This window comes from Felis catus, chromosome C2, assembly GCF_018350175.1.
Source record: "Felis catus isolate Fca126 chromosome C2, F.catus_Fca126_mat1.0, whole genome shotgun sequence".
In the NCBI taxonomy this organism is placed as follows: Eukaryota; Metazoa; Chordata; class Mammalia; order Carnivora; family Felidae; genus Felis; species Felis catus.
Genome location: NC_058376.1, coordinates 40,982,396 through 41,009,886, shown reverse-complemented (window position 1 = coordinate 41,009,886; position 27,491 = coordinate 40,982,396). Strand labels below are relative to the sequence as shown.

General features: G+C 35.5%; 1 protein-coding gene and 1 long non-coding RNA gene across 2 annotated transcripts in view; one reads left to right on the top strand and one right to left on the bottom strand.

Annotated features, from left to right (window-relative positions):
* The window catches only part of LOC111556367 (casein kinase 2 subunit alpha' interacting protein), a 387,346-nt gene that overhangs the window by 215,483 nt on the left and 144,372 nt on the right, over positions 1 to 27,491 (bottom strand). The gene's annotated exons all lie outside the window — the stretch shown is intronic.
* The window catches only part of LOC123379920, a 33,026-nt gene continuing 9,578 nt past the window's right edge, over positions 4,044 to 27,491 (top strand). Inside the window, exons 1-2 of the long non-coding RNA XR_006584972.1 lie at positions 4,044 to 4,097; positions 4,313 to 4,375. This is a non-coding gene — a long non-coding RNA (uncharacterized LOC123379920). The remainder of the gene's footprint in view (positions 4,098 to 4,312; positions 4,376 to 27,491) is intronic.

Here is a 27,491-nt window from a genome sequence, read left to right as displayed (position 1 = left end):
TCCCAATCAAAATTGCACCAGCATTCTTCTCGAAGCTAGAACAAGCAATGCCAGAATTTGTATGGAACCACAAAAGACTCTGAATAGCCAAAGCAATATTGAAGAAGACCAAAGTGGCAGGCATCACAATCCCAGACTTTAGCCTCTACTACAAAGCTGTCATCATCAAGACAGCATGGTATTGGCACAAAAACGGACACATAGACCAATGGAATAGAGTAGAGACTCCAGAATTGGACCCACAAAAGTATGGTCAACTAGTCTTAGACAAAGCAGGAAAGAATATCCAATGGAAAAAAAGACAGTCTCTTTAACAAATGGTGCCGGGAGAACTGGACAGCAACATGCAGAAGGTTGAAACTAGACCACTTTTTCACACCATTTACAAAAATAAACTCAAAATGGATAAAGGACCTGAATGTGAGACAGGAAACCATCAAAACCCTAGAGGAGAAAGCATGAAAAGACCTCTCTGACCTCAGCTGCAGCAATTTCTTACTTGACACATCTCCAAAGCCAAGGGAATTAAAAGCAAAAATGAACTATTGGGACCTCATGAAGATAAAAAACTTCTGCACTGAAAAGGAAACAATCAACAAAACTAAAAGGCAACTGACGGAATGGGAAAAGATATTTGCAAATGACATATCAGACAAAGGGCTAGTACCCAAAATCTATAAAGAGCTCACCAAACTCTACACCTGAAAAACAAATAATCTAGTGAAGAAATGGGCAGAAAACATGAAGAGACACTTCTCTAAAGAAGACATCTGGATGGCCAACAGGCACATGAAAAGATGCCCAACATCACTCCTTATCAGGGAAATACAAATCAAAACCACACTCAGATACCACCTCATGCCTGTCAGAGTGGCCAAAATGAACAAATCAGGAGACTATAGATGCTGGCAAGGATGTGGAGAAACGGGAACCCTCTTGCACTGTTGGTGGGAATGCAAATTGGTGCAACCACTCTGGAAAACAGTGTGGAGGTTCCTCAGAAAATTAAAAATAGACCTACCCTATGACCCAGGAGCAGCACTGCTAGGAATTTACCCAAGGGATACAGGAGTACTGATGCATAGGGGCACTTGTACCCCAATGTTTATAGCAGCACTCTCAACAATAGCCAAATTATGGAAAGAGCTTAAATGTCCATCAACTGATGAATGGATAAAGAAATTGTGGTTTATATACACAATGGAATACCAGGTGGCAATGAGAAAGAATGAAACATGGCCTTTTGTAGTAACATGGATGGAACTGGAGAGTGTTATGCTAAGTGAAACAAGTCATACAGAGAAAGACAGATACCATATGGTTTCACTCTTATGTGGATCCTGAGAAACTTAACAGAAGACCATGGGGGAGGGGAAAGAAAAAAAAATGGTTAGAGAGGGAGGGAGCCAAAACATAAAAGACTCTTAAAAACAGAACAATCTGAGGGTTGATGGGGGGGAGGGGTGTGAGGGAGGGGAGGGTGGGTGATGGGTATTGAGGAGGGCACCTGTTGGGATGAGCACTGCGTGTTATATGGAAACCAATTTGACAATAAATTTCTTTTTTTTTCTAATTTTTTTTAACATTTATTTATTTTTTTGAGACAGAGAGAGACAGAGCATGAATGGGGGAGGGTCAGAGAGAGGGAGACACAGAATCTGAAACAGGCTCCAGGCTCTGAGCTGTCAGCACAGAGCCCGACGTGGGGCTTGAACTCACGGACTGCGGGATCATGACCTGAGCCGAAGTCGGCGGCTTAACCGACTGAGCCACCCAGGCGCCCCTACAATAAATTTCTTAAAAAATAAATAAATAAATAAAATATAAAACCTAAAAAAAAAAAAAAAAAAAAGAAGTGTGGTGTGGTACACACACAATGGAATATTACTTAGCCATAAAAAATGAAATCTTGCCATTTGCAATGACGTAGATCTAGAGAGTATTATGCTAAGTAAAATAAGTCAGTCAAAGAAAGAAAAATACCATATTATTTCACTCATATGTGGAATTTAAGAAACAAAGCAAATGAACATGGGGGGAGGGGGAAGGAAGGCAAATCAAGAAACAGACTCTTAACCAAAGAGAACAATCTGAGGGTTACTGGAGGGGAGATGGGAGGGGGAGATGGGTTCAGTGGGTGATGGATATTAAGGAGGGCACTTGCTGTGATAGTACCAGGTGTTGTGTGTAACTGATGAATCACTAAATCTACACCTGAAACTAATATCACACTGTATTTTAAGTATCTCCAATTTAAATAAAAACTCGGAGAAGAAAAATGAAATAAAGCTAACACAGAGCTAACAAATTTTGTATATTAATTTTGAGAACAAGTAGCTTAGCAAATACTTATCTTTTCTCTTGAATTTTCCAATCGCAAATTATACCATATTTAATAAGAATGATAATTGTGCATGCCCCTTCCCATTCTAATATGTATTCTTTCTGTTGACAATTTTTATTGGCAAGAATTTTTAAAACAGTATTAAGTAATAATGCTGACCTGACGGTATTTCAGTTATTTGTTGCTATGTAACAGACCACCCCACACTTTAGTGACTTAAAAAAAAAACACCATTTATTTTCTCTTACAGTTCTTCAGGTTTTCTGAACTTCCCTGGGAAGTTCTTCTGCTGGTCTTATTTGATGTTTCTCAGGCAGTAGCCCTCAGACACGAGCTGGAGTAAGAGTCATCTGTAAACTTGATTGGGACACTGTAACAGTGTGGCTTGTCTTGTTTTCATGTATTCTCAGATCTTCCAACATATTCTCTTCTGCACTATAATTATGCTTCTTAAATGCAAGTTCAGAGCTCCCCAAAAGTGCAGAAGTGAAAGAAATAAAGATCTGCTTAAGTCTTAAACCTGCAACTAGCTCAGAATTACTTGCCACCTGCTATTGCTTAAGCAGTCACAGAGCCAACCCAGATACAAGGGATAATGAAAATACTTCACTTCTCAATGGAGAAGTGAAGCATATGCTGTCATCTTTAATTTCTCACAGCCTTCCTTTGGCCCTCAAACTATTTATACTCCTCTTCCATTTAAAGTACCCTAACACCCTTCCAGGACTCAAACAAATTTCATCCTAAGTTTTAAATTCAAGGAATCATCTAAATCAGGTCCAAATGTGGTTCAATTTCCTTAGGAGTAATACTTTTTAACTAAAAATCTTAGAATTAAGAAACAAGTTTTACTTGCACATACTCAGCCTACAATGATAAGATAAGGTAACCTAAACCTATGCTTTCATTCATAAGATTAGGCAAAACAAAAGGCACATAGTAGTCACTAATCCATAGTAATTCTGAAATGTAAGTAGGTGCATGTAACCAATCCCTTGATTACAGCCTAATCTTACTCCTTAGGTAGGAGTGGTTCTCTTTTACTAATAGTTCTAATATCAGGACTCTTGGCTTTATTCTAGAGTTTTCCTTTATTTTTACAAGAAATGGCCCAGGGTGTCTGGTGTCTCAGTTGGTTAAGCATCTGACTTTGGCGCAGGTCATAATCTCACAGTTCATGAGTTTGAATCCCACATCAGGGCTGTGCCTCTGACAGGACAGAGCCGGCTTGGGATTCTCTCCCTCTCTCTGCCACTCCTCTGTGTTCTCTCTTTCAAAATAAATAAGTAATCACTAAAAGAAAGAAAGAAAGAAAGAAAGAAAGAAAGAAAGAAAGAAAGAAAGAAAGAAAGAAAGAAAGAAAGAAAGAAAGAAAGAAAGAAAGAAAGAAAGAAAGAAAGAAAGAAAGAGGCTCATGTAAGCAACTGGCTAGCTTAGTTTTTCAGTCTGCTTCCTGCTTGTAAGAAATTTTTGGTCCAAATGCCTCTTTTGTTTTTGTCCCCTTCAGAGCATACAATTAAAATTCCCTTAAAAACTATGCAGGTTTCCTGTGTATCAGTTAAAATCTACTCCAATAGATTAAAGTGACACCCACGTATCTTTTCAATTCAGGTTCCTCTCTAACCTTGGACTGAGAACCAAAGGACTATGCAACAATACCTTTAAGAACCTTAGAATCCTATAGTCTAGCAAAGAGGTTCTAGGAGGCAACATCTTAAATCCATCTGACATCTTAACAGAGAATCTTATAGCTGTAAGTTTCGATATCTTGATCCTGAAGTCATATATACATGTTTTGCAGCATTGTGGATTCAATCTTTATCCTGAGACTATTCCTTACATCAAGAATCTTTTTGTGCCTAGAGAATCTGGGAATAAGAAACAGTATTATTTTCCAAAAAGCAAACCCTAGGTTTAAAATATTTCTTTAAGGTCTGCCTAAAAACTATTTTTCTTTATTATACCTAGGTAAATGAATTAGTCACTACTGACATTCTATCTGGAAATCTCCTTATTCCAGCCCACAGATAGGTATGTACATATAAATCAATTTTCATTATTTGCAGTACTTATGTTCAATAAAGTGCCCATGAATACTGAATTAGCAAATACTGAATCATTGCCTCTAAAGGAAATACAGGGTACATTCCTACGAGCCTCTGATCACATTTCCATCAGCAGATCAGTCCATAATTTTGATGTATGTATGTTTCTATTTAAGTACAATTTACTATACATTATAATGCATTAACATTGAACTTGCAGCCAACAGTCCTATAACTCATGTCTGAACTAAGTTTATCTAATATACATTTTCCCCATAAAGCATACTGCATGCTTCTTCCACCTAAGGACACTAGGCAACGTGGGAATATAATGCTTCTGACCATTTTAAAATGGTCAAATCACCAACAAGCAAGCAAAAAAAATGTGAAAATAGTGGTACTAAATAGATGGCAAAAAGGACACCTGTTTACAATACGAGAGCTGAAACAAAAAGGCAGAATGTTGCTGTGTTCTAACTTCAGTTGGGACCATGTCTGTCCTGGGTGATTCAAAATTTGCACTACTCCAGGTAGGTTCACAAATGATTGCCAAACTGTCATGCTATTTTATATGTAATATATTAAAATACATGCCTAATTTTTCACATTACATTGGGAGATCCCAATGCCAAACTTTCCAGAACTCATATCACAGGTTGCCTTTTCCCAGTTTCCAATGACAATTGTTTCTTTGTCCTTTCCAGCCTTTACTAACAGTCTCCTTGAGACCCTTCTGATTTCTGCTCATGACCAGGGCCCAGAGCCAAGGCAACATGTGTTTTTTGTTACAAGAGCAACTTCTAAGTACCAATTGTTTGTCAGCTGTTTTTTGCTGAAAACAGTAGAAGCAGGGTCTAACAACCTACTTCAAATCATAAAGGCTTAAAACAAAGACCATCTTCTATGTCTTACATATCTGTCAGTTGCCCTGGATCAACTCAGCAGTTCATCTACTGGTTTTGCCAAGGGTCTCTCCTGTAATTGCAGTTAAGATGGCAACAGTGGAGACTGTAGTCATTTGGAGTCTTGCCTGGGATGCTGGGATAGTGCCTCCACGCAGTCTCAAAGCCTTTCCTCCAAGTTTCTCCACTTAATCTCTTTACGTGATTTCTTCAGCAGGTTGGTCATATTCTCACAGGACTGCACTTCGCAGCCCAAAAAAGTACAAAACAGAAATTGCCAGACCTTTTTGAAGCCTTATAGTGGAACTAGCATACTGTCACCTCACAGTCTTCTATTATCTAAACACTCACAGAGCTGGTCCAGAAAAAAAAGAAATAAGCTTTACCTCTTAATGGTGGAGTGAAGAAGAAAAAAAAAATGCAACAATCTTTAATCCAACAAAGAGCATATCCCTGCTTTATTTCTCACTTCAGTAGAAATCTGTTTTTTCAGTATTAAGCAGAATGTTTTCTTTGTTTTGAGTTAAAGAGGTTTTTTTTCTTTTAATCGTGTTAAGAATTATCCAAAGGGAATTATCACATTTTAAAAATAATATATATTTAAATAATATCTTTTCTCTTTTGATGTATTAGAATGGTAAATTTATAAATGGATGCCCTTAATCTGAACCATCCTTGCATTTCTAGAGTAAAACTCTTATGATTAATAAATAAAATTATTTGGGGTATTATGGATTTTAAAATTGCTTACTTAAGATTTCTAATCAATAACTGAACATGAGGTCACTCTGTAGGTGTGCTGTGGACATGAGTGATCTTTCTCAAGTTTTGGTAGAACTGTTATTCTAGCTTTGTGCAAAGTATTTTGGAAAACTTCCTTATTTTTTCCCTCTGATCTCAAAGAATTTAAATTACATTCTGATTATTCCTTGGAATTGTGAAAGAGATCGTCTGTGAACCCATCTGGGCCTGCCTAGTATTTTTTACATACTTAACTGTCAAAAATTTCTCGTTTCATCCCATAGTTCTCTGACTGTTTTTTTTTAATTTGCACTGGATCGATTTGCTCATTTTTATGAAAATATACATATAAACATTAAAAAGTTTATTAAAATGTTTATAGGACTGAGCAAAATTCTTCTAATCTCTCTGCCTTAATAAATTTACCCATTCTAAGCTATAATTTTGTGTATTTTGGCATTCTCCCAATTTTTATTAGATTAGGAAACAATTTATAGGAGAATCTCATCATTTGTGATTTTATAAGGTAAAAATCTGGAATAGGAAATTTTACCCTGGAAAAAGCTTTTGGGAATGTTTCACTGGAAGCCCAATATATCATTTCCCAATAAATACAAGAGATCAAATTTTCCTCAAGCATTGCAAGAAATTTCTTTTCTTTTCTTTTTTTTTTTTTTAGTACAAGATGAAATATTGGCTTATATTTAGGGGTCACGCAGTATGGAAAGTGCATATGTTTAAATCCTAGAATCATAATTACATGCAGTGGACCAAGATGCTCACATTATAAAAGGTAGAAGAGAGGTGTGATTAAGTGAACAAAATTCTTCTAACCCATCCCATGCTCACATCAAGGCATATTCGTGGGCCAGAGTGGAGAAATGGAAACTGTAAACCTTCAAGGTTTCGGACTTACAAAAAAGTTTTAGCCTAAGATCCAAAGAGAAGACTGTTTATTCTGGATATTTTTTCTCATTTTGGCTCAAATTTCATGTACTTGGCACATACCCTTCATAGTTTAGGATCAGAGGTTATAGATACTTCTTTGTTTCATTGAAGACTACTCTGTTACTTTTATTTGTTTTCTACTGTTTTTTATGAGTTTTGGAAGACAAAAAATCAAGTTAAAATGCTTTATTCCTTCCTTCACATTCAGTCAAGTTTATCATTCAATTTTATTTTTGTTTTAAGATTATCTAACATCTTATTTTATCATAAAGTATATTGTATTAGTAAATTCAACCTATTGAGTTATAACTCTAGCTCCCTACTGTTCTAATATTAATTTTCCAACTGTTCTTTTACATTTGATTTTTAAAGTTTAATTTATATCAACTTTAGAATATCTGCAATTTAATGAAATTTTGGCTTTTAAAATATTGGTATATCAAAATAATGAACAAAGTAAATTTCAACTTTACTGTTTTATTTCAAAAATATTAACAATATTTAAAGCATTTAATGCAATACTTGCTAAAACAAGCATGATGATTTAACTACATTAATTAAATAAGAAAAATATGAGAAACCCAGAGTTCAAATACATACATCTGTTCTCAAGTCTATAATCATGCCAAAATCTATTGCTGGTTTTATTTAAATTACTATGGTAGAAATTCTTCCTTCTGTCATATGCAGTCACCCTAACTTAGTTTTCCAATTAATTTCTATATTTACTCATGTTTGTAATGAGGACAAGGATTTGAATATAAAAGAGGAGGACTTATAAAAATACTTCCTTAAAGGTATGTTTATTTGTCATTTAACATTTTCCCTTAGTTTCTTAGAATACTTTTCATTTCTTTATTCATTCAGCTCTTTATGTGTAAATGAGAACTTAGCTTGTGCTAAAATCTGTGCTCATTTGCTGTAAATACAATGTAGAGCAAAATGAATACAGTCTGTCCCTGTAAGGAAATTAAAATATAGTAAGAAAGTTATAATAAGCTAAACTTAAAATTATAATGTAGTTTGATAGAGGGTGTAATAGAGGAAGTACAGTTTCTAAGACATATAGAAAGAGCCTCTACCCAGAGTTGGGGAGTCAGAGACAATAAAAAATAAGGAATAGTTTATGAACAAATTATTTTTGCATAAGGAATTATTTTAGGTTTTTCTTTTCCATATAGTTCCAAGAATTTAGTGCAATTTCTGTCCTGCCTGGGCAAAGCTTATGCTTTAATTGTGAACCCTGATGAATTGCGAATTTACCAAGTAGTAAACTCTCTATTTCTTTTATTCCCATTATTTTTGCACGTTAAAACAATTGTTTCCTCATAAAACAAAGTTAATGTAAGAGATAAAGCATTAGAATCAGCCAAAGTTGAATGAAGAAACCACAACATTATTAAATATGAAATCACTGTTTCTCCAAATGGGATCCCAGTTTTAAGGTCCATGTCTGTACTCATGGGAATCCACTAGTTTTTTTTTTATTTTTTTAATATTGAAAAAAAACCAATGCATGTTTTATTAATAAGACTTTATACACTAACTCCAACATCAAATTTCTGGCTTTCCATTTCTGGACCTTTTGCAAAATTAGTGCTGGTGTTTTGATTAATGGAAAAGGAGAACAGTAACTCAATTTAAAAAATCTAGGGAGGGGCGCCTGGGTGGCTCAGTCGGTTAAGCCTCCGACTTCAGCCAGGTCACGATCTCGCGGTCTGTGAGTTCGAGCCCCGCGTCGGGCTCTGGGCTGATGGCTCAGAGCCTGGAGCCTGTTTCTGATTCTGTGTCTCCCTCTCTCTCTGCCCTTCCCCCGTTCATGCTCTGTCTCTCTCTGTCCCAAAAATAAATAAACGTTTAAAAATAAATAAATAAATAAATAAAAAATCTAGGGAGAGGTAGTTTCAAAACACAAGGTTCTATGGTAAATAATAAATGGAACAATAAATAATAAAATAATAACTCTTAATTCATATTCTAATTCAGTTTAACAATCAGATTAATATTCTTAGAATTGCCTAAATTTGAAAAACAATAATCTCTATAGACATAGATATTAGAAATAAATGTAACACATTATTTTCTTTAAATCATACATTCTTTGTAAAAACAACTGTTTTCTAGTTCTCCATGAAGACGAACTTTTTTTTTTTTTTGAGAGACATTGAGGAGCAGAGGGAGAGAGAGAATCTTTTTTTTAAATTTTTTTAACATTTATTTATTTTTGAGAGACAGAGCATGAACGGGGAGGGGCAGAGAGAGAAAAAGAGAGAAGGAGACACAAAATCTGAAGCAGGCTGCAGGCTCTGAGCAAGATGTCAGCACAGAGCCTGATACGGGGCTCGAACCCACAAACTGTGAGATCATGACCTGAGCCAAAGTCAGATGTTCAACCGACTGAGCCACCCAGGCACCTCATGAAGAGAGAGAGAATCTTAAGCAGGCTCCATGCTCAGCACGTTGCCCAGTGTGGGGCATGATTCCACGACCCTGGAATCATGACCTGAGCCAAAATCAAGAGGTAGGCACTCAGCCAACTGAGCTACCCACGCATCCTGAGGATGAACAATTTAAAGTCAAGTTGCTTATCTCATATATGCGCAATAGGCTAGTTCAATTATTTGTGTCTTTTACATTTTCTAGATAACGTTTCTAGGTAAATAGTTTGTGCTACTAACATAATGTTTCTACTAAGTAAACAATTATGATTCTAAATTTCAGAAATCAAGTAGAATAGCATATATTCACCAACATGCTCACCATATTTCAAATATATCTCAAAAGGCTATGATAACAGTCTATGATAAAAACATGTTTTCTCGGGGAGAATTTGACATTTCACAACAGCCTCACCAGCACAAACTCTACTTAGTGCAGATAACTGGCCCAAAGACATCAAAACTAACTTTATTTTTTATTCTGTATACCAACCTACTTTACTAGATTGTTTTGAAGATCAAATGAGAAGACATGTGTAACAGTATTTTTCAAAGTAAAAGTACATGGCAATATAACTGGTTTATTAAAAAGTTTAAACTCATAATAATATACCAAATATTTTTCTAATTATTGATTTTCTTTTCTTTTTTAATTTTTTTTAATGTTTATTTATTTTTGAGACAGAGAGAGACAGAGCATGAACAGGGGAGGGGCAGAGAGAGAGGGAGACACAGAATCAGAAGCAGACTCCAGGCCATCAGCCCAGAGCCCGAAGCAGGGCTCGAACTCACGCACCGCGAGATCATGACCTGGGCTGAAGTCGGACGTCTAACCAACTGAGCCACCCAGGCGCCCCTTGATTTTCTTTTCTTAACAGATATATTCTCTTTTGTTTTTTGGGGGTTTTTTGTTTGTTTTGTTTTGTTTCAGGAGTAGAATTTAGTGATTCATCACTTACATATAACACCCAAGTCTTATCACAAGTGCCCTCCTTAGAGCCTTAGAACTGTCACCCATAGAACCTATGTCCCTACACCCCTCTCCTCCAGCAACCCTCACTTTGTTCTCCATAGTTCTCTTATGGTTTGCCTCCTTCTCTGTTTTTGTTTTATTTTTCCTTCCCTTCCCCTATGTTCATCTGTTTTGTTTCTTAAATCCCACACATGAGTGAAATCATATGGTATTTATCTTTCTCTGACTTATTTTGCTTAGCATAATACAGTCTAGTTCCATCCATGTCATTACAAATGGCAAGATTTCATTCTTTTTTGTGGCTGAGTAATATTATATTCTCTCTCTCTCTCTCTCTCTCTCTCTCTTTCTCTCTCCCTTCCTCTCTCTCTCTCCTCTCTCTTTCTCTCTCTCTCTCCATATATATATGGCATATATATATATATGGCATATATATATGGCATATATATATATATATATATATATATATATATATATATATACCGCCACTTCTTTATTCATCAGTTGATGAACATTTGGGCTCTTTCCATAATTTAGCTAATGTTGATAGCATTACCAACAAACATTGGGGTGCATGTGCCCCTTCGAGTCAGTATTTGTATATCCTTTAGATAAATGCCCACTAGTGTAATGGCTGGATTGGTTGTAGGGTACTCCTATTTTTAACTTTCTGAGGAACCTCCACATTGTTTTCTAGAGTGGCTTCACAAGTTTGCATTCCCACCAACAGTGTAAGAGGGTTCACCTTTTTTCTGCATCCTCACCAACATTTGTTGTTTCCTGCATTGTTAACTTAAGCCATTCTGACAAGTGTGAGGTGGTATCTTGTTATGGTTTTGATTTGTATTTCCCTGATGATGAAGGATGTTGAGCATGTTTTCATGTGTCTGCTAGCCATTTGGAGGTCTTCTTTGGAGTAATGGATTATTTATTTTTTGGTTGTTGAGTCTCATAAGTTCTTTACAGGCTTTGAATACTAGTCTTTTTATCCAATGTGTCGTTTGCAAATAAAAACTTCTCCCATTCCATAGATTGCCTTTAGGTTTTGTTGATTGTTTCTTTCACTGTGCAGAAGCTGTTTATCTTGATGAAGTCCCAATAGTTCACTTTTGCTTTTGTTTACCTTACCTCTGGAGAAGTGTCTAGTTAGAAGTTGCTACAGCTGAGGTCAAAGAGATTGCTGACTGTGTTCTCCTCTAGAATTTTAATGGTTTCCTCTTCACATTTAGGTCTTTTGTTCATTTTGAATTTATTTCTTGTATGGTGTAAGAAAGTGGCTCAGTTTCTTTTTTCTGCATGACACTGTCCAGTTTTCCTAATACCATTTGTTGAAGACTATCTTTTTTCCATTGGATATTCTTTCCTGCTCTGTCAAAGATTAGTTGACCATATAGTTGTGGGTCCATTTTTGGGTTCTCTATCCTGTTCTATGGATCTATGTGTCTGTTTTTGTGCCAGTACCATACTGTCTTGATGATTACAACATTCTAATACAGCTTGAAGTCTGGAATTGTGATGCCTCCAGCTTTGGCTTTCTTTTTCAACATTACTTTGGGTATTTGAGGCCTTTTCTAGTTTCATACAAATTTTAGAATCATTTATTCTAGCTCTGTGGAGAATGTTGGTGTTATTTTGATAGGGATTGCTATGGATATGTAGATTGATTTGGGTAGTAGTGACATTTTAACAATATTTGCTCTTCCAATCCATGAGCATGGAATGTTTTTCCAATTCTTTGTATATTCTTCAATTTCTTTCGTAAGTGTTTTATAGTTTTCAGAGTATAGATCTTTTACCTCTTTGACTAGGTTTAGTCCTAGTTATCTAATCGTTTTTGGTGTAATGGTAAATGGAATTGATTGCTTGATTTCTCTTTCAGCTGTTTCATTATTGACGTATAGAAATGCCATAGATTTCTTTACATTGATTTCATATCTGTGACTTTGCTGAATTCATGAATCAGTTCTAGAAGTTTTTTGGTGAACTCTTCTAGGTTTTCCACATACAGTATCATATCGTCTGTGAAGAGTGAAAGTTTGATCTCTTTCTTGCCAATTTGTATGCTTTTATTTCTTTTTGTTGTCTGATTGCTGAGGCTAGGACTTCCAGTATTATGTTGAACAACAGTTGTAACAGTGGACATCCTTGCCTTGTTCCTGACCTTAGGAGAAAAGCTCCAAGACTTTTCCCATTGAGGATGATATTTGCTGTGGGTCTTTCATATATGTCCATTATGATGTTGAGTCATGTTCCTTCTGTCCCTACTTTCTTGAGTTTTTTTTTTTCATCAAGATGCTGTATTTTGTCAAATTCTTCTCTGCATCTATTGAGAGGATCATATGGCTCTTGCCCTTTCTTTTATTAATGCAGTGTATCATATTGGTTGATTTGCAGATACTGAACTACCCCTGCATCCCAAGAATAAATCCCACTTGATCGTGGTGAATAATTCTTTTAATGTACTGTTGGATTCAATTTGCTAGTATGTTGTTGAGAATTTGTGTATCCATGTTCGTTAGGGATGTTAGTCTGTAATTCTCCTTTTTAGTGGGATCTTTGGAATCTTTAGTGGGACCTTGGAATCAAGGTCATGCTGGCCTCATAGAATGAGTTTGGAAGTTTTCTTTCCATTTCCATTTCCTCTGGAGCACGATTGGGATACAAAACTCCAAATCTTAAAGGATCCAGCTAGGCACGGACCCACTCCTCTCCTCCAGAGGAGAGCCTTGCAGCACTGAGCCTGGCTCCATTCTGTCCCAGAAAAGGGATGGTCATGCAGGTGCCTAGAGTTTATGGTGAAGCATAGCAAAAAGCTCCACCCAAGTTATCTGCCCTCTGCATACACCTCTGTCCCCTGCTGTTGAGAGGCTGCTCAGAGGCACCAGCCAGGTCTTTTGTCCTTGGATAGGCAATATACCCTCTTCCAAATGCACTCCAGGAAGGGGAATGTTCTTTCCCAGTGCAACCCAGGGGATCCCCAAGTCACACTCTCCACGGTGTGCTCCCAGGGTCTCAGCCTCCTTCTCCCCAGGAACATCACTGCCTGTCTGGATTGACTCCTGCAAATGGCACTAACTTCCAAAACTTCCACTGTTTGCAAAAACTTGCAATAGTCCATTCCTCCCAATTCCTCAGTCAGTGGTTTTGGGGGAATGCTTTTTTGTGCAAACCTGACACAAGGCTCTCTCTCCCCATCTCTCCTCCTCTCCATGAAAGGGCTCTCTACCCTCCATAGCACTGCAGCTTTTCTGTCTCCCAATTCTCATCCCTGCATCTATCTGATATCTGCCAGATTCTCTCTCTCAAATTATGCAGGTTGCCCTCTAAATCCTCAGATTGATTTCCTAGGTGTTCAAAATGCTTTGATGTTGACCTAGCTGTATTCAAGAGATGAGACAAGCCCAGGGTCCCCTTACTACTCTGCCATTTTAACTCCTCCTTCCAATTATTGATTTTCAACTATGATTGATATTTTTTCCTCATTTTTGTCATCTTGAAAATTGTCTACAATACTTTGAGTTCTTAAAGTTATTTAAATTTTAGTCCAGTTTAAAATTTCAATTTCAAACTCAGCTTAAGGCTTGCAATGACTCATAACTGCTTTGATATGGATAGAGTTATCATGATATCACTTGATTCTACCTTCTCCCTTTAAGACTATACTTCCCATAATAACAGGATTATTTTTACCTTCTGTGTTGGTCATCACTGCTTCTTGAACTCTGACCTGCCCTCTAATACCCTTTGTGGATGTCAGACAACCAAAACAAGGTGGTTGTCCCATTTGTGAGTTATCTGTGAGCAACCCAAATGAGACTCAACCTCTTTGACTCCACTCAGTTGTATATTATCTGCTGGGTTCCCTTTACCCAAGAAGTAGTACTATATTGTGGGGTATAGTTATGGGGAGTCAAGTTGGATATCTTGGTTGTTGTTCCTTGATCCTGAGGGAAGTCTCACATGCTGGCCTCAACAAATGGTGAGGATGTAGGCTCCTCACATGTTTGTCTCTCAGCCCTTCCACCCCTCTCTAATTTTTTTCTCTCCTACTCACATAGCATAATATGATCTTCAGGCCTTTGCCTAAGCAGACATCCAACTGGAGCATGGATGCAAGACTATAGTTTTGAAAGACATCCTCACCACTTCTAGTAATTCTCTTGGAGCTTCCCTTTCATTTGGCAAGAGGAAGATTCTGAGTAGATGGGGAACAAATATGGATCTGATCATTGAAGCTACAGACATGGATTGCATTTCTCAAAGACAGCTAATTGATTTTTCATTTACCGAGTAACTCATCAAGGGTCAACTCTGGGTCAATAAAAATACCAGGATCTAAGGGTAAAATAAGTAAAATTAGACATGGTTGCTATCATAAAATCAATAGTATATGGGTGAGTGGATTGCAGATATTGACCAAATCATACAATAAAAGCAAAATTACACCTAGGTCATTTTATTTCTTCTAATGGTGAATTAAATGGCATCATTAAATAAAATAATTTTGTTATATCAACAAAAAGGATAAATGTAATAAACATAATTTTGAGAAAAAATAAAGCCAGACAGAAAAAATATGGACATAGGGAAAACTACCTAAAGTATGAGAAGTAAGATGGTAATTTCCTTTGGGAGGAGAATAGATGGATTGAGAAAAAGCTAAGGGGCATCTGAGATTCAGGGTAATGTTCTAATTTTCAGCAGGCTTTTGGTTTTCTGGATATACTTCTTTTATCATAGCATGTCAAATTGCCCTCTGCTTCATGCATTATTTAATATGTATGTTTGCATATGGAGAAGTGCTATGGACTAAACTCTGTCCCCTCCCCTCCAAATTCACATATTAAAACTCTAACTCCAATGGGACTATATTTGGAGGTAGGGCCTATAAGGAGGTAATTAAGGTTAAATGAGGCCATAGGGTAGGGTCCTAACCTAATAGGATTAGTGGTATTATAAAAAGAGGAATAGGGAAAAAATTCTCTTTCTATGAGCACACAGCGAGATGGCAACCACCTATAAGGCAAAAAGAAAAGACCTCAGCATGAAATTTACCTTGATGGCACCTTGATACTGGGCTTTCCAGCCTATAAAACTGTGAAAAATAAATTTCTGTTGTTTAAGCCACCCGATCTCTAGTATTTCAGTATAGCAAACAAAGCTGACTAAGATACATGGTGATCATGAGTTTGGTTTTGCACATATTAAGTTTAGGTTGGCTTTAAACTAAGAAAAGTTGTCTAGTAGGAAGTTGAAGGTAGAATTCAGAGATGTTGACATGTACAAATCTATTTAAAAATATATGTTTTTGAGTTAACTTTGACAATGTGGTAGTTGAAGAGATGTTAATAAGATTACAAGGGAAGTAGTAGAAAGTGAGAAATTTACTAAGAAACAAGCCTCCTCAAGAAATGATAACATTTAAAGTTGCATAGAGGCTGAGACTAGAAAAGAGATGAAGAAGCACTTGCCAGAAAGCTCAGTAGACCAAGAAGCGCTGGTTATGTCAAGAAAGAGAAGATACATATGACCTAATCAAAAGCTAATTTTAGTGCAGAGCAATAGCAAGGTGTCAGATTAGAACGGGCCAAGAAGTGGCTTGGAAGCTAGGAAATGGAGACACCACATAGAGACAAATATTTCTAGAAAAAAAATTTAATATTTAGGAGATTAGCAAGAAAGAGCTGAAGGGAAGAGCCCAATGTATTCTATACAATAAAAAGTGTAATCTTTTGTGTGAATTTCCTGCCTCAAAGTTAAGATGCCAAACACCAGTGGAAGCATCACTCTTAGATAAAAGGGGGACATTGCCTTGTCAGTAACAGGAGGAAGCATAGGATACGGACAGACAAAAGTCATTTTTTAATGTTTATTACCATGAGGTTGAAGGAGGTCCCCTCTTTACAAATTCTCTTTTTTGCTGACTCATAAGGGAATCATAACCACTGGGCAGGGAAGATGGAAGGTCAGAAATTTGGGTAGAGTGGAAATGGTTTGAAAAGGGCATTGCTTAAATAGACAAATGTATGTTTTTCAAAGACATACAGCAAGATTTCTGAGCAGTGTTGAAGGACCTGCTAAAGGGCAGTGCCCATGAATTTACAGTGAAACCAGAAGACCCATTTGGATAATTTCTTGCCATAGTGCATGACTAGCTGGCTTTAGGTGCAGAGATATTGGGTGTTTGGTTTCTTCTAGAACTGGGATTTTGCCAAATGAATGCAAGTAAAACAGAATCAAGAACGTTGATGGTGCTGGAAAAATTATTTTTTGAATAATAACTAATTAATCTAAGCTAAATCACAAGAAAATGAAAAAAGAGAAGGCCAATGTATTAGGGTAAAGAAGAAAAGTCAATGGACTAGCGTTTGACTGCAATAAAAGTTAATTAAATAATTTATTAAATAAATATTTAGATAAACTAAGTATGAGAGAACTTTGTGACCAGAGTGAAATGCTGAAGAAACTTGGAGAGGTAGATGGAGTAGGAGGTTGTAAGGGAATAAATGTGGATGACTCTGGAGATAAGAATGTCAAGAACTACGTATGATGATGGATAAATCACTTGAGTGCTGAAGTGACCTAGAAAGATGACAACTTCTGTTCTTTAGGAGGTCTGTTACATATATGTCCAATTCTTTGAAAGATCAGAAATAATGGTCTGGAAGCCATCAAATGACAACAGGAAGGGATTAAGTGATTTATACAAAAGACTTAATTTTTTATATTTAGTTTTACAAAAAAGTTAATGATAATCTGGGTGGATGGAACAACAAGGAGTAGGAGTAACTCCAATCTTACCTAATGTACGTGACATTTGAAAAAGTTGTTACTTCTTGAAAATATCCTTCTAGACAAATGTTTTCATGAGAGAGGGAGCTTCACTTAAAACAAGGAAATTAAGAAAACACTCATAGAAGGGTTTGCAAAGTGAAGGGAGTTTACTAATTATGAAGCTTGATTCTAGTGGGTACAATAAAAAGATTTGAAGAGAGGGGCAGTAGGTTGTGTGTGGAGCTGTGTCAGATATGATAAAGATTTTAGGTTATGGTTTTTAAAGAATTGATGATGGAAGGATTAAATGTTTTTGCTGACTGATGAAGAAAGAGATAGAGAAAATATATGAATTTAGCCTGGAAAGTTGCTTGAAGGAGAGTGGACACTGAACCTAGAAGCTGGTGAACATGTCATCTGAAATGATTAGGAACACAGGAGCCACATTCCGTCCACCAGCACCCTTGCTGTTAGACCCAGAATTCAGCTTCACATTCTAAGTGGACTGGATTGTCAATGGTGAATTCAAACACTATCAACGGCATCAGTATCCATAATATAGCAATCATAAAAAAAGAATGAGATCTTGCTATTAGCAACAGCATGGATGGATCTAGAGGGTATTAAGCTAAGTGAAATAAATCAGACTGAGAAAGACAAATACCATATTATTTGACACATATGTGGAATCTAAAAAATATGGGGCACCTGGATGCCTCAGGCCATTAAGCATAAGAATTCACCACAGGTCATGATCCTTCATGAGCCTGAATATGCGGGACTTGAACCCACAAACCTGGAAGAGTATTTTTGTCCTCCCATCTGGCTCTTGCTACCAGCCTTCAATGCAGCCTAATGACTAGAACTCTAGTGGCCACTTTAGATCAGAAGGTGGTCTTGAGGAACAACATGGAAAAATAGGATTCTAGATCCTCAATGGTATCCTGGAGCTGCCATTATTTTAGTATTTTTCTATTAAATGCAGTTGATCATCACTTAAAGCCAAGAAAGCACACTGTCCAGGGGTGCCTGGGTGGCTCAGTCGGTTGAGCATCCCACTTCGGCTCAGGTCATGATCTCACGGTTGGTGAGTTTGGGCTCTGCATCGGGCACTGCATTGGGCTCCGCGCTGACAGCTCAGAGCCTGGAGCCTGCTTCCGATTCTGTGTCTCCCTCTTTCTCTGCCCCTCCCCCCCACATGCTCTGTCTCTCTCTGCCTCTCAAAAATAAAGAAAACTAATAAAAAAAATTTAAGAAAGCATGCTGTCCAGAACCCAGTGAAAGAAATTATTTCACAAGTGAGGGAAATGTTAAGTACTTTCTTAGAGATGAAGTCAGTTGATAACTGAAATGTGCTTATTGATTAAGCAAAGCAGGCCATTGATGAACTTAACAAAAGAAGTTTCATGACCAGTGGCACCTAAAGTAAAGATAATAGCAAATTGAAAAGAAATAGAAAATGAGAAAATGCAGACAATCTGAGTATATAATGTAGTAGAAGCTTGTCTCTGAAGAGCAGTATAAGGTTAGGAACAACTGGAGGGAGCATAGCACTCAAATGTGTCGATGTTTTTTGGTTTGCTGGTTTTGTTTGTTGTAAGAGGGAAATAATTAGAAATGCTTGATTTACTTTATTCATTAAAATCTTGTGTATTTTCCAGAGAACAAACTGAGGGTTGCTGGAGGGGTGTTGCATGGGGAAACGGGCTAAGTGGGTGATGGGCATTAGCAGGACACTTGTTGGGATGAGCACTGGTTGTTCTATGTAAGTGATCAAACACTGAATTCTACTCTTGAAACCATTATTACACTATGTGTTAACTACCTTGGATTTAAATAAAGTTTTAAAACAAGAGATGAAAAAAAATCTTAGTATTTTCTTTTGGCATTGGGGAATTTTATCTGTCTGTCGATATCTATCTATCTATCTATCTATCTATCATCTATCCATCCAGAGATAGAAGCATTTTTTAAATGGTGTGAATTTTTACTTCTGTGTGATGCCATAAGTGAAATTTCTAAATAAAGTAAATCAATTTAAGGCAGTTATAAAATAAATAGTCATGGGGATTTAATGTACAGCATGGGGAATATAATTAATAATATTGTAATAACATTGTGTGGTGACAGCTGGTAACTAGACTTACCGTGGGGATCATCTTGTAATGTATAAAAATATTGAATCACTATGATGTACACCTGAAACTAATTGGAAATTTTATGTCATTATACTTCAATAAAACATTTAAGGATCTCTCAAATGAAATAAATAAACGTAACAATTAAACAAAGACAAGTGCCACACTTTATGGCACAGAATATAAAATAAATTTACACCTGTATAGCCTTACTTTATAAACTCTCGATAGTTATTGCTAATTGTATCAGAATATTTTTAACAATAAATATATTTAGCCTTATGATCAGACTCACTTTAAAGTTTCACTTGGAGTCCAGCTTTGAAATGAGAGTTATCCTAAGAGAATATTTTAGTAGTGAAATATCTGAAATTAAAACCGAGACCTTCATGGTGAATTTGAGAAGGAAGATTTCAGGAAGACTTCTATGGCAAATTGTTTATGTGCCAATAAATTCTATAATAGACATTTTCACCAGTCTGCTAAAATTTCATCCAAGAAAAATAGTATAAGGAATGAATTTATCTCATGTTCTGTTCCCTCTCAAAACAGTAATTATATATATATATATATATATATATATATATATATATATATATTTAAAAACCTACAATTTATAACATATGCTTCCCAGACATCTTTATACCTAAGACTCTGGATAAGTATAAAACCATCATTGAGGAGAGACAAACAATCTACACATTAAGGTCTCTGCAGAATTAAATGTATGTATTTGTATTTTGAAATCATGTGAAAAATACATAAACCATTATATATTTAGGCCCTAATGGGTATATCCAGAGGATGATAATAACCAGAAACATGATTTTCTATACTTGAAGATTATGACTAAAATGCTTTAAAGTATGAAATAGTTTGGGAGGAAACAAATCACTCTTCCTTATCACTGATTCTATCAACTTGCAAACAACAAAACCCTTCAATAAAATTGCTGAAGGCCCCTCTAACACTGTAGTATTGTGCATGCGCATGAAGAGAGAATGTGAGACATCAGGCCTATTCTCTGTTATGGCCTTGTTAATGCTCATCCATCTATCCCATTAAACTCACTAAATAAAATGAAAATGGACAAAGAATACACCACAGTGATTTCCAAATTTAGATACAATTTCAATTTTTCTGATATCCACATACATTTCCACTTTCAAAAAAGATTACTCCAAAAATAATGTTTCAGTATGAAGAAAGATTTTATGTGAAATTTTGTGTCATGGATTTTTCCAAAAGGCATTTTCACCCAACTCTAAAACTGTTACATGAACGCAGATACTTCTCTTTTTTGTACATTATTAAAATTGTTAATATCTTAAAATTACACCCAATTATCACCAACACGTAAGAGCTGAAGTCACATTAGATTTCTAACTAGATATGTATTTATATATTTATTTCAATAGATAATATATGTAATATGATTTCAAGGTAATAGAAATGTTGCAAATGAGACTGTAAGGAAAAGTCTATTTCTCATACCCCAGTCCTTGATTTTCTGAGAGACAATCACTGTTACTCGTTGATTATCTTTCTATAGGTAATTTGTGAAAATATATATTAATCAATATGGATATAGAACCTGATTTTTAATAAATGCAAGCAGCATATTTCTATGCAAGTTTCTAAAGATATAAGTCTAAGACATATATTCTAGAATACATTCTAGAATATTTAATTAAATATTTAAGTCTAAATATTAAGTTTAAACTAAATACTCTAGAATATTTAGAATATATAGTCATCTTACTGTACTTAATCAAAATGTTATTCCAAAACTTTAGATAAAACATTTATGCCCACCCCACCTCCCCACTGTACCCTTCCACTCCCTGTCCCTTATCAAAGCAGCACCCATACCCACTTCTGGTTACACTTAACTGAATTTTTCTGTTCTATCTTTTCTACAGAAATTCTCATTATTTGAGATTATCTTCTAAATTATTTGATTTATTTACATTTTTGTTGCTTATCTTCTACTATTAGAATGAAAGCTACTTGAGGGCAGGAACTCTTGCTTTTCAATATTTAAAATCCCTAGTACTGGGAACAGTGCACACCAGATAATAAGGCCTAATGCTTTTCTACCTTGTGCCCCTCACTAAACAATGTCTCAAACATCATTCAGTCCCATAGAAAATACTTTTACTTATACCACATGACATGTCATTGCACAAATATACCACAGTTTACTTGACTAGTTACCTAATAATGGACATCTAGGTTGTTCATATTATTTTGATAAGACAAACAATTCTGCAGTGAATATACTGACTACATGTATACATTTTTTGTTCACATATGCAAGTATAACTGTTGGATAAATTTCTAGAGTAGATTTGCTGAACTGAAGGGCACACATATTTTTACATTGATGCATTTTGCCAAATTATACTCTCAAGAGATTGTTCCAATTTAAATTCTCTACAACAATGTACGAGAATGAGTGCTTTCAAAAATTCTCATCAATACGGTGTGGTGTTATTTTAATTTTTTTTTCTTATTATGACTGAGTTTGAGCATATTTTTGAGTATATTTTTACATATATAAAAATCAATGTATTTTCTATTGCTAAATTGTCCTCTACACATAATTTTTTCAGGAGTTTGTTGATTTATGGACTTTCATTAAATATAAAAGTGAATAAAATAGCTCATGTTTTTTATTTGGACAGGATTTTAGTCTTTTTCTATACATCCACAATTTTAATTTTTGCACACTCCCATCAGTCACTTTTTTCTTTTGACTGTTAAGTTTACTTCTGTGTTTAGAGAACCACTTTAAGACCATAAAAAGTATCATATGTTTTCCATTATGTATTTTGTGGCTTCATATTTTTTTTTACTATAATTGTGGGTCATCTGAAATTTATCTCCCTGTAAGAGAAGATGTTAGAATTCAAGTTTTTTCCCTTACAGGTAGCCCATTATCCCAGTTCTATTTATTACATGATACTTCTTTTCCAATCAATGTGGAATACCATTCTAATTCTGAACTGAACAATTAGGTTCAATACCTAAATTCTCTATTTTGTTCTATTTTTTTTGTGTCTACATATGATAAGATGACCATGGTTACGTAATATTTTTCAGTTTCTCATAAAGTTGATCCCCTCTCATACTTTTTTAACATTTTCCTAATGATTTTTGTGATTTTGAAAGTAAGAAACAACTTGTCTGTATCCAAGAATATCTTATTGCTATTTAATTTGGATATATTTAATTATACAGATTAATTTCCATAATAAAGCAAATATTACAATAAAGCAAATGTCACAAAAAGGTGAGTCAAATGAATTTCTTGGTTTCCCAGTGTATATAAAAGTTTTGTATATACTATACTGTAGTATATTAAGTGTGCAATATTATGTCTAAAAAAGCAATGTACATAATTTAATGTAAAAATACGTTATTGCTAAAAAATGCTAACCATCATCTGAGCTTTCAGTAAGTCAATCTTTTTGCTGGAGGAGCGCCTTGTGTCTGTGTTGATGGCTACTAATTGATCAGAGTGGTGGTTGCTGAAGGCCGCAGTGGCTGTGGCAATTTTTTAAGACAACAAAGAAGTTTGCTGCAGTGATTGATTTCCTTTCACCAACGATTTCTCTGTAGCATGCCATGCAGTTTGACAGCACTTTACTTACAGTAGAACTTCTTTCATAATCGGAGTCAATCCTCTCAAATTCTGCCACTGCTTTATCAACTAAGTTTACATAATATTTTAAGTCCTCTGTTGTTATTTCAACAATCTTCGCAGCATCTTCACCAGGAGTAGATTCCATCTTAAGAAACCACTTTCCTTTGCTCATCCAAAAGAAGCAACTCCTCATCTGTTCCAGTTTATTGCAGAAATTCAGTCACCTCTTCAGGCTCCTCTTCTAATTCTCATTCTCTCGTTGTTTCCACCACATCTGCAGTTACTTCTTCCACTGAAGCTGAAATCCTTCGAAGTCATCCATGAGGATTAGAAACAACTGTTTCCAACTGCTGTTAAATTAGATGTTTTTACATCTTCCCATGAATTATGAATGTTCTTTCTGGCATCTAGGATGATGAACCGTTTAAGGAGGGTGTTCAATTGACTTTGCCCAGATCCCTGGGAGGAATTGCTATCTATGGTAGCCAAAGCCTTACAAAACATATTTCTTAACACAATAAAACTTGAAAGTCAAAATTACCCCTTGATCTATGGGCTGCGGAATGTATGTTGTGTCAATAAGCATGAAAACAACATTAATCTTGTATATTTCCATCAGAGCTCTTGGGTAACTGGGTGCATTGTCATTAAGCAGTAATATTTTGAAAGGAATCTTTTTTTCTGAGCAGTAGGTCTCAAGAGTGGGCTTAAAATATTCAGTAAACCATGTTGCAAACAGATGCACTGTCACCTAGGATTGTAGAGCACAGAGTAGATTTAGCATAATTCTTAAAGACCCTAGGATTTTTTAAATGGTAAATGAACATTGGCTTCAAATGAAAGTCACCGACTGCATTAATCCTAAGAAGAAAGTGAACTTGTCCTTTGAATATTTGAAGCCAGCCATCGACTTCTCCCCGCTAGCTATGAAAGTCCTAGATGGTACCTTCTTCCAATATAAGGCTATTTTGTGTACACTTGAAATCTGTTTTTTAGCATAGCTGCCTTCACTAATGGTCTTAACTACATCTTCTGGATAACCTGCTGCAGCTTCTACATAAGCATTTGCTGCCTCACTTTGCACTTTTACATTATAGAGAAGGCTTCTTTCCTTAAACTTCAAGAGTCAACCTCTCCTAGCTTCAAAATTTTCTCCTGCAGCTTTTTCACTTCTCTCACCTGTCATAGCCTTAAAGAGAGTTAGGGCCTTGCTCTAAATTAGGCTTTAGTTTAAGAGAATGTTGTGGTTGGTCTGATCTTCTATCCAGACTATTTAAATTTTCTCCATCTCAGCAATAAGACTGTTTCACTTTCTTTTTTTTTGTTTTTAATGTTTATTTATTTTTGAGAGACAGAGAGACACAGAGTGTGAGCAGGGAGGGGCAGAGAGAGAGTGAGACACAGAGTCCGAAGCAGGCTCCAGGTCCTGAGCTGTCAGCACAGAGCCCAACGTGGGGCTTGAACCCACGAGCTGTGAGATCATGACCTGAGCCAAAGTCGGACACCCAACCGACTAAGCCACCCAGATGCCCTGAGACTGTTTCACATTCTTATCATTTATGTGTTCACTGGAGTACCACTTCTAATTTCCTTCAACAACTTTTCCTTTGTATTCATAAGTTAGTTTAACTGTTTGACACAAAAAGCATAGCTTTCAGCCAATCTCAGATTTCAACATGCCTTCCTCCCTTAGGTTTAGTCATTTCTAGCCTTTGATTTCAAGTGAGAGACATGAAACTTTTCGAGTTTCATTTGAATGCTTTGATGCCATTGTAGTGTTATTAACTGGCCTAATTTCAATATTACTGTTAAGTTCACTGTCTTATTCGGGTGCAGTTCATTGTGCCCCCAAACAATTACAATAGTAACATCAAAAAGCACTGATCACAGATCATCATAACAAATATAATAATGATGAAAAAGTTTCAGACATTGTGAGAATTACCAAAATGTGACACAGAGACATTAAATGAGCAAATGTGTGGTTGGAAAAATGGCATCAAATGACTTGCTTGATGCAGGATTGCCATAAACTTTTCAATTTGTAAAAAAAAAAAAAAAAAAATTATCTGCAAAGCACAAAAAAAGAGGTATGCTAGTATTTAACCAAATCCCTATTGAACACCGCTAGAGTTAATGGATTAATTCAATTAATACTTGACTCAATGTATGAATGCAGAAGTTTTTATCTACTATTCTCCTGTTGTATATTTAGCTTTTTCTAATATTTTTCTGTTGCTTAAAAAATGTGTTAAATTCTATTAAAAACTAGAATGGATTTTCAAAAATTAGATATGCCCCCATATTTTACTTTCTGTTTTCTTAAATTTTTCTTATATTCTTCACCTGTAATATCTGCAAAGCACAAGAAAGAACAGTAAAGAAAAAAACAAGGTATGCCTGTACATAACCAAAGATACAATATATGTTTATGATTATCATGATTCCATCCTAGTCCAGTACCCACTTGGACAGCCATTTTGGTAGAGTAAGGTAGACAACAACTGCCTAAATATTTGCATTTATTAACCAAATATATATGCATTTTTGTGATTTTGATCTTATTATCTCTGCCTGGGGTTTGATCTGTAGCAGTTGAATACAAACTTTTATCAATTCCTTTTACCAAAGCTATATTTTTGCTCTCTGCTCAACCAATGACCTATGATACTGACACACAGTTTTGTTTTGGAAACTTGTTCAGGAAACACTTCATTATTCTGAACCTATAAAAATATTAGGTGGTATTTTCTTTAAAATTCAATGCTAACATCTTGCTTTTTATATTTTAGTATTTAGTGACACTAGAATTATTTTGCATATTTATGACATAAGGCAGGAATCTAATTTTATTTTATTTTTCCCATCTGGAGAGCCAACTACATAGCAACATTTATTAACATGTTCATTACTTAAAAACTAATCTGTTTTGGCATCTCTATCATTTGCTAAGTTTTCATAAATATATGTAACTGTTCTTGTCTATAACCCTGCAACAATACTAAACAATATTACTAAATTAATAAACAGTAAATTAAACACAAATACTAAACCCAGCTAAGTACTGTTCTTTAGAATTAACTTTAAATAAATATTGATACTTCATAAGTGATGCTGCTACAATTTCTTATTTTTCTTCAAAATTTTCATTTATTGTTAACCCTAATTCTTTGATATAAATTTATTAAGTTGATTGCTCCTATAAGTCCTCAAATTAAATTGAATTTCTAGATCCATGCCCTCAAAACTAATATCTGTATGAAGTGCTTCATTTTGTTTGATGTTTTCTTAGGTATCTTTTATGATATTAATGTCCCTTTAATTCTAGTTTGCTAAGGATACATATAAATTTCTGCATGATTTAAAAATTTTTTTTCATTAACCCTATTGGTTCTTATTTTAGTTCTGTATTTATTTATTCAGTTATTTATTTATTAAACTCAAGTTAGTTAACATACAGTGTAGTATTGGTTTCAGGAGTAGAACCCAGTGATTTATCACTCACATCTAACACCCAGTGCTCATCCCAACAACTGCCCTCCTTAATGCCAATCACCCATTTAGCCCATTCCCCCCTCACCTCTCCTCCAGCAACCCTGTTTGTTCTCTTTATTTAAAAGTCTCTACGGTTTTTTATCCTATTTTTCCTTCCCTTATGTTCATCTGTTTTGTTTCTTAAATTTCACATGTGAGTGAAATCATATGATATTTGTCTCTGATGGACTTACTTCACTTAGCATAATACTCTTTAGTTCCATCCATAATTCTGTATCTTTTCTTTCATGAATTCTTGTTCTATTTCATGGATGTTATTCCTTCAGTCACCACTTCAAACTCTAAGCATTCTTATTCTAAAGATATTTTCAAGTTGCTCATTTTTTTAATCCTTTCTAGGGTGAAGTCATATTTTTATGATATGTTTTTACTCATTTTTAAATGATTCATTCTATTCCCATGCTTTAAAATTAATTATACTGGCATACTCATCTTGAATAGCATAATTTTAGCTTTTCTCTGACATGGTTAAAATTTCATTTTGCTGTGAGGGACACCTGGGTGGCTCAGTCAGTTGAGTGTCTAACTCTTAATTTCAGCTCAGGTCACGATCTCAGTGTCATAGGATCAAACCCCACATCAGGCTCCGAGAATGAAACCTGCTTAAGATTCTCCCTCCCTCCCTCTCTCTCTCTCTCTCTCCCCCCACCCTGCTCCCTCCCCTGCTCACTCTTTTTCTCTCTAAAAAAGAAAAAAGTGAAATAAATTGCATTTTGCTGTGAATGAAGAAGAAAACAACTGAAACAACTGAAGGGTTTGTTTTTCTCACATAACAAGATGTATGGAGGCAACCACCTCTGGTTTTTAAACCACCACTGGTATGAAGCCCACGATGTCATCTAGAAAGCTGGTTCTATCCATCTTCATGCTCTGTCATCCATGATGTGTGGTTTCATCCTTATGGTTCCTAGACAACAACTGCACCTCCAGATAGCATGTTACTTTTTCAGGGAGAAATAATAGAATTGTCCCAACGATTTTCCT